Consider the following 9,528-nt stretch of genomic DNA (forward strand, 5'->3'; position numbering starts at 1 on the left):
AAGAGACATCACAGAATCTTCCAAATCTGCTTCTCCTTTCAATACATTATAGATGTTAACAGCAACCGAACAACACACCTTTATGACAAATGAAATTACTTCAGTTTTTCCATTGTCAACTTCCCATATTCCAGTATCACCTGCAGATGTTGTTAATGTCTCTCAACAACTGATTCAATGGTCAAATCCATGCTGTGCATATGATCAATTTTTAAATCCAGGCAAGTTAGTGACACATAAATTGTTCTCAAACAAGTTTCAACAGTATTGTTTAAAGTCAGAATTTTGCAAAGTCTGTGGTGTTATTATTCCTCTGTTAACTACTCCCTAATCAGGAAACAGAATGCACAATGCTTGTATTAGGTCAACAGGGGATGTTTACTCCTCCTAAGTACTTGATCCCAGTATGTCCAGGGGCCCGTGTTTGCCATTCTCTTTATTTTGTATTCTTTATAGGTTTATGAGATTACTCCTCCTAGGGACCTGATCCCACCCCTGGTGTGTCCAGGGGTCCGTGTCTGCCCAACTATCTATTTTGTATTGCTTGTAGGAGTTATGAGATTGATCACTGTTCGGTATCTTCACCTCGCATTGATCACTGTTATCTTCATTTGTTCATAAATTCTTAGATGGCAAGGTGAAAAATTGTACATCAAGTTATCAACAGATTAACATGTAGGGCTCTTTTGATATCAATTTAAACTTCGGAGTCTTTGGACTGAAAGAAGTCAGAAATAGAATCCACAATTTTTTTTAGAACGCGTCACACGTGCTTTTCCATTAACATCTTCCATCAACACATCCATAATTCCCTGACGACCATTTCTGTGATATGCAAGTTGGAGATGTACATACGATAAACCACTGTAGGCTATGGAATGAGACATTCCCTTCGAGATGATCTTAGAGTCAGTTAACGGAGAAAGAGTTGACATGTTGATTTTGGCTTTTTCATTGTAATCGGCTCTTTTGATAAAGGAATTTAAAGACAAAGTCTGGCTTTGCGTCACCCCACGACTTAGTTCCGCGTGATGTAATAACCTTTGTAGGGCAACAACATCCTGCAATGAATCATGGGCTGCATATTCCTCTTCCAAGAAATGCTGATAAAGGTTTACTTGCGAATAAGATTTAAGTCCTGGACTAATAATTTTGAAGAGTTGAAAAGTATCACATATGGCATGAACCTTGTCAAGGAATTTGTTGATAATACCACAGTTCTGGAATGCATTCATCAATACTGGGATGTCATAGGAAATTATATTGTGGCCAGTAATTACTGTTTTCTTGTCAGTACTTAAAAAGTCAAGAAATTGCATTAGTCCAAGTTTGATTGGCACGGAAGAAACCTCTTTGTTGTTATGGAACATTTTTAACCCATTCATTTTCAAACCTGTGATTTCTTCTGCTTTTCTACTGATTGGTCTTCCTGGAAGAATGTATTGGTTGAAGTGGCTCTCTTCCCTAATTGCTGATATCTGCAATATGTGTGATGTTCTGGCTGTAAAATCAAAATACACTTGTTTTAGTAATTGGGTCAGACAGGTAGTAAAAGAATTGTCATATAACAATTACTTATGATGAGTCCATTACAGTAACAATTATTCCTTGTGATGATAAAAATAATTTCATCAAGCAAGGACAGTTGGTAAATACATGTACCTTTACCTAAACCTGTTGCCTCAATATCAAAAATAACTTTGTCCAAAGATTCAAATTCATTGCATGGGATCATTTCCAACGATGGTTGATGGGATGGAGGGGGTATTTCTTGCACTTCACTGGATTGTATGTCTTGAAAATTTACTCCCTCAGCATAGATAACACCCTCTCGTACCTCCTTTGAAGCATTACCCTGTTGCCTGCAAGTAAATGATATGAAAATTGACAGAGATAAGTACAAGATATGTTAGTAAGACACTGATGCTCCCTTATGGCAGCAAAGTCATTAAGAATAAAATCATATTAATCCATATGGTTACGATAAAAAACTTTGGTACCAAAAAATGTCTGGTCAAAAGGAATACATATACGTACTAGAAAAGTCCTATCAACAATCATTCATAAGACATGGCCAAATATAAAGGTCTTGCTACAAGAAATACCCATATGAAAAATGAAAGCCCATATCACCATCCATTCAAAAGTTATTTTTGCAAATAAACAGACAGACAGACCAAAACTAATATGCGTCTAAATCTCTGATTACAGGGGCATAAAATAACCAATAAATTAACACGTACCTTTTTGATTTCAAAAGACGTCGTTTGTGTTTAGCCTTGAATGTATTGGCAATCGCTTTCCTCTTCTTGTGTTGAATGTCTCTGATCTTAGCTAATCTATGTGTAAAGTAACCTGGTGATAATCCTAGATGGCGATTAACCTTAAAAACAAAAGTGAGGTAGTTTAGATAAACAAAGTGAGTATTACAACTCAAATTAATCATAACTGGAACAAATTGAATTTTAGAGAAATTAGTACACATATCAAATGTGTATGAAATTTCTTACATGCATGACATATTTATGTCCTTCATTCTTCTGTAGTACACTAGCAGCTACTCTGAACTTGAGACTGGATGAGGAACTGTAGTGATTTGCTTTTGGGGCCTTGGATGCAACCAATCGATTAAAACTTTCATTTCCTTGGATACTTCCTAAAGTTGCCAACTTTTCAGCATTCATCGCGTATGTCTCCATGATGTGTTGGATGGTACTCTGCAATTGTTTATCAGTTAAAGGTCTGCCATGGGGCAGAGAGTTGTACTTTTCTTTTGAATTTTCTAAAAATCGACACCAGCTAGAAGAACAAAGTTTGTGGTCTCCAAATGGATGAAAGGAGAGAGCTTTAAGATTGAGGCCTATCCTTGTAGCATCTCCTTTTCCTTGCGCAAGAATGTGGTTGAAACATCTTTGCAGGTACTGAATAACTTTGAATATTAAGGATTTATGCTCCTTCTTCACAGAGTAAAGATGGTTCCCAAAGATTTTTTTCACATGATTTGCATCAGATATTTTTCCAATATTTTTGTCAATGTTTGCCCGAAGCCTAGATAATGTGGTACTATCGTCATCACAAACAATGGCTTTTATGCAGACAGGTCCATCATTTACATCCTTAACCATCTCTGCTATCATGTCACTTTCCATCCCTTTTGTACTTCCATGTCAGTTGATGCTACACTCATGTGAGGGAGGTGATGATTTCGAGTTAAGGGAAAGAGCGCATATACGACAGGATTTGGACCTTGTTGAGAAATTGACTTGATTTTTCCAGAGAATGTCCCTATCATTGATGAATGTCCTGAAATAGAATGCAGAATATCGTAACAAGAGGTTCATAACCTTAATTATTACCTAAGTGCTGACATGCATCACATGACTCATGTGCATACAAGATCAGGCCATATTTAAAGGAATGTTTGTTTCGCTCCCCCGGGTCTGACTTTTGAAACAGACCAGGCAAGCAGGTGGGTTTTTTTTTTGTGGAAAATGTTTGTTGGAAACAACTATGAAAAAGCAGCTCAGAGCACCGATAGTCATTTTCAATACTGTACATTAGAAGAAGAGTATGCCATGTCTTGGTTGAGCTTGTTTTTATGTTGGTCACTGGATTGACATGTCCGTTGGCATTTATAATTCATATTCTTGGACATATTAGTGCGAATGCAGTAAGTGGATGCAATATGTTGGTTTACTTTACGAATACCTACATAGAAACATTACATCTTTTCAAAGAAGACATTGAAAACAAAACCAAAACATTTATTCTTGACTTCGTAGAAACAGATGTACTTAATAACATATCAGAACGATTTTTGTTCCGGAAATGATAATAAAAAAAAGCACGATTTTTGGGTAATTTTTTTTTTACACGGGCCCTTTTTTTAGACCCGGCCGGGCAAGGGAAAACAAACATATTTTTATTTTTAGCCTCATTAATACACAAACATTTCAAACATATCATTAGGTAAGTTGCCATAGGGCCCAAAACTTCTACTCGAGGAATATTCATGCTTGATTTTCTGAGACATAGTAAAATGCATATCAAAATGTGCTACAGTATATATGGGCTCTTTTAAAGCACACTCAAGGTTTCACCTCAGGTGAGCTAAAATTACCGAATATCAGAAGTATGACATGAAACTAACATGAGTACCACAAACGGTACAACTTACTCCAGTTAGATCTTTAGTGCAATATTTGTATCCATGATAACAAAAAGTCCATAAAACTATTTGACGGTCCCAGCCTCAATGGTTCGGTCTGTATTCTGCCTACAAGGTTTTCCTACTAAACGATACTATGACCTTGACCTTGAAGAACAAAAGGCATCCTTCATTTGACATGAAGAGTATATCTGTACCAAGTTTAACAGTCCTAGTCCCCATGACTCGGTCTGTATTCTGTCTACAACCGATACTACGACCTTGACCTTTGACCACTGGCCTTGAAAAACAATAAGCATCTTTGCTCTCACCATGGTGATCAAATGCATAAAGTTGTAATATCCTGGAGTTTACGGTTCAGTTTGTATCCTGCCTACAAGGTTTTCCTACTTAGTGATACTACAACCGTGACCTCTGAATTCCTCACATAATGGTGATCAAATGTACCAAGTTGTAAGATCCTGGACCTCACAGTTCCTTTTGTATTTTGCCTACAAAGTCCAGACAGACAGAGAGACGGACGGTACATAATACATCCGTCTTAGCCGTATAAAAATTAAAAAATTATTTTATGTAACTAACCTGACAAACTGTCATATGATCTCCCACTCCCTCTTTTCTGCCAACCAGCATCAACACTAATAACTAAGCCATCCTTTCCTGTGTTCCTAGAAATAAAAAAAAAAATGTGCTTCTATTATATTCCCATGTTAAACTTTGATCAATTATTGTGGATCGACCCTATCTACAGGGCCCCTGAACTGAGTAAACTTGAATTTGCACTACCTGAAGATGCATGCATATCAATGTAAATGTAACTAATCACGGCCCTGCTGTTCTTAAAATTTTTTTTGAAGATTTTGTTCTATATTCATGTATTCCTACCCCCAGGGGCCATGCATCTACTTTATATCAAGAAACTTCAGAAAAATCACTCTTCTGGCCCATTGGTTCTTGGGGAGAAGAATTCTAAAGATTTTCTTTATACATTCGCATGTATAACTTTTATCCCCTATTGTGGCCCCAACATACCCCCCTCCACTATGTCAAAAAGCTTTCATGTAAATTTCAATTTTCCTGGTCCAATGGTTCTTGAGAAGAAGCCGGAACTATTTTTTTCTCTCTAAATTTACATCGCAGCACTGTTATCAGCCTTCTGTGGAATAGAAAGTCAACGTCTACAATAAGATACTTCGGTTTGATACACATACTGTTTTCTCGTTGTCAATTAGCATCTACTTGTACGCTAATCACTGTTGTAAATCATCTTTCTCTGTATGATGATAGATTAAAATAAAGATATTATATTCGAATTGACATGTGGGTCGCGATTAGTCACTTGCTTACATATTTTCTTGTGTATTTTTATTTTCGCGGATTATAAAACGTAAACTGGCCCAAACCAGGTTATACTCGTATAATTTTGGCCCAGAATTAAAGTCATTCCTTAAATATTACCGTAGTAACACTTTGAATATTCTTCATCATTGAATTCATCTTTTCATATCTATATATTTTTTATGTCAGCCTAAAATTTTAAATAAATGACTTAGTATTCATACTTCTCTGTTAATTCTATCTCTTCCATTAGTGCCATTTCTGTAGATTCCGTGGTCACGGACTGAACTACAGTTCCCATTTCTGTCTGGCGACAGGAAATGGTTTTGTGGCTGACTGCTGGTATATTTAGTGATGAAAGAAAGCTATTAACTTGTCTCTCTCCCAATCCTGAGTGAACCATTGCTTAAATCAAGATTTCAGTTCTATTGCGCATTATATAGAAATCAATTGTTGTATTGGAAGACAGTAATATAATTCTGCTTCATTCAGAGCCCCTGGATGGGTTTTCTAACATTAACAACAAAAGTTTATAAACTTCATTTCTTTCGGCGATTGAAATAATAAATCACAATTGCCTCTACCCGAGGATGTTTTTTGCCCAGTTTGTTTGAAACTGGCCAAGTGGTTCTGAAGAAGAAGTCGAAAATGTGAAGTTTACAGTTAGACAGACAGACAAACAATGGGTGATCAGAAATTCTCACCTAATTGAGCTAAAAATGAGTTGCATTTCTTTAGAAAATTATATTAAAGATAAAAATTCTGCAATCTAAAGTAAAATCAAAATTCCATTTGTAATTAACATACCAGCTGCTAGTTTTGTGTTTGCATCCCACACTCTTCCATGTTTCTTTCCTGTGGGCACATTGTTCAGGTATTGACAACATGTATTTGAACAAGGTATCTATTAAAAAGAATCAATTAATTGTATAGTTGTATTCAAATTCAAATAGTTAGGGGGAAGGAGGGTAAAAACTCATTAAGTTTTTGTCATCCGACATCGATTTCACTTTAGTGGGATAAAGACAAATGGCTGTTAAAACCACATAATAATATTACATTTTAATGAACATTTAATAGTTTTAATGTACGCTTTAATTTGTGAATAAATAGTAGTAAAAGTATAATAGATTATCATTTATACTTGCATGTTTTAACTTACAGTTTTAAAATAGATTACTTTCAACATTCATAATATTGAGATTTAAGGGGAGTGGGAGGTGGGATTTGTGGAAACTAATATGTGAGTTTAGTTTTTTGTCAGACATTGAACTGTTGATCTCGCCCCTTAACATGATAAATGAATTAAAAATTCCTCTCAAAACTTAGAGGTACACTTGCATCAAATATTTGATGTGTGTCTTGCCCAAACAGCGTTTAGTATTAGGACTAACATATTGACAGGTGCAATTAAACCTAGATACATTTTTGTACATTGTGCCTTAATTATAGCCGATAGTCCATAATTCTGGATATCAACAGCATGAGTGAGCTGCAATGGCATTCCAAAGTTTAGACAGGCCTTTAAAGCATCTGCCAACACCCCTAATTCTACAACTCTCCTCCCATGTCTCCAATCATTAGTGGATTTCAACATCTGTTCCGCCACAACCTCTTCATGGTCAACATCCGCAATATTAGGGATACACGTACCTATTCAATCATAATATATATACACACTACCTATCATATATAAGTATACACAAAAGCTTTTAACACATTTTGGCATGAAATATATTCAATATAATGAAAAATAGCCAAATTAATTCACTGAGTATAACTTTCAATTAAGCTCAATAAAATAATTAGTTAAGGGTACAACTTCAATATATGTGAAACAATAATGGACTTTCAATATTTTGGTATAGTCTGTTAAATTGTGATATTGATTTATTACTGTAGTTGAAAAATCAAAGGGTCTTATAAAAGTTAATATATTCACATCAAATACAAAATAATATGTATTGGTAAATAGTTTGAAATGGTTTCAAGTAAAGTTTACACAAAATCTATTTAGAGAATTCAAAAATTCAGAAAATCAAGTATTTTAATAAATATGATAAGGATATGAAAAGTTAAAAGCCCACCGTTATATATTTATTTGCAAGAGTTATGTATTTCCTTCAAAAGATCTGTATCTATGATGTAACAAATGTTTCTTTTATGCGCAAGTAAATTAATTTGGTATGTATGTATGTGTGTGCGCATGCATTTCAAAAAACTAGACTTTCTTGCAAGATTATGCATATAACAAAAAAGTACATATTTATATTTATCATATTACCATGCTTATCATTTTATTCATTATAGGAATCGGGCAATTTTTAAGCATAAATCTAAAAAGAAGCAAAATATGATATAATAATATCAAATGCCTTAATTGCAGCAAAATCACCCTGTTAGCTTGACAATTCCCAAATATTGTTTACATGAAATAGATAGGACAGTTATATTTTACTCTCATATGGTATGTGTAACACAAAAAAGGTGAATAAAACTAGATTTCATCATTGAATCTGTCTACATGGTCTAGCTGACATTTAATAGTAGACACTTCGGCCAAAAGAAACTAGATAATACGTGCATTATAGGTGAAAAGAAAATTAAAAATGTTCAATAAATTTCTTTAATAAAGCGTCTTGGTAAAACATATTTAGTGTTGTAGTTAGAGTCATGGTGTTGAAATTGCTGGGCCGAATTAAGACTTGGCAGAAAATAATTATTTTCTTGCATGATCGAAAAAGGCCATGGTTACCTTAGGATTTTATTGTAATAAGCTATCAATTAGTGTATTACTATTCCTTTGCAATAAAATAATTTTTTAACCGGAAGAGGGGGAGGGGGGGGGTGTTTGTGTGATTTGAATTATGTTTTCATGTTTTGAATTACTGAACTGAAAAACAATACTGATAATCAATGAACCTCGACTATTTACATGCAAGGTAAAGATAACGAACAGTGATCAATCTCATAACTCCTATAAGCAATACAAAATAGATAGTTGGGCAAACACGGACCCCTGGACATACCAGAGGTGAGATCAGGTGCCCAGGAGGAGTTAACATCCCCCAGTTAATATTGTTAATAATATTGTTAATATATTGGGACCTAAGAAAGCTGAGTGACAATTCATATTCTTTTCATTGTTCAACACATTCATGCTGGCATACAACCTACAACTCATGAAAAATAACCTTTGTTTTAATAATCATTCTAAACTCGTTTTTACTCTAACTTTTATGCAATCTAAAACATTTATCACAAAACATTTGATCTGGATGAAATTCTGTTCATGATTTCAAAAACTTTTACAAACACCAGTTGTAGAAAAATGCATGAATAATGAAATTTATCATTCCATTTCCTTATATATTCACTTGTAAGAATCGAGCAAAAACCTGTTCTTACATTAAGATAATATATGTATGGCTGCAACAGGGGAAAAATAAGGCACTGAAATCAGATACTGGAGATATTTGTGCTGTTAATGGTGTAAAAGTTACTATGAATTGAATATGGATAAGTGGATGAAAATGATTTAAAGAAGTGGTTGTATTCAATGAATCATATAGCAAAATAAATAAACAATTTAAATACAACAAAAATTCTAAAAGCTAGAACCTAGCTCAAAATAATTTTTACAATTGTTGTTTTTATAAACAACAGTGTTTAATTTTTGATTATTCAAAATATAACATACATGTACATATCTTGTCCAGCTGTTGTTAGAGGATCGGTTTCCATGGCAACCGTTGCTAAGTCAAACCTTTGCATGTCCTTTTTGTTTTATATCTATCATAATATTGTTACACACAAAGTTTCATAAAAATCTGTGACATACCGTGGCCACTGAATTTTGATAGTTACATAGAATCAGTCTTAAGACCTGAGTACAGTAAAATTTACTATACCAAGGGACAAGGGGAATTAACATAGATTGTAAATATAAGGACTCTGGATCGACGGTACTTTTAGAAATGCTCTATACCAAAATTGAGAATTTTGTTTTAGAACCAGGGTTT

At 34.3% G+C, this 9,528-nt stretch overlaps 1 pseudogene; it reads right to left on the reverse strand.

Moving 5' to 3' along the window:
- Positions 1-7,154, reverse strand: LOC130049559 (uncharacterized; annotated as a pseudogene).
- Positions 7,155-9,528: the final 2,374 nt, after the last annotated feature.

The sequence above is a fragment of the Ostrea edulis genome, chromosome 8, assembly GCF_947568905.1.
Source record: "Ostrea edulis chromosome 8, xbOstEdul1.1, whole genome shotgun sequence".
Taxonomy (NCBI): domain Eukaryota; kingdom Metazoa; phylum Mollusca; class Bivalvia; order Ostreida; family Ostreidae; genus Ostrea; species Ostrea edulis.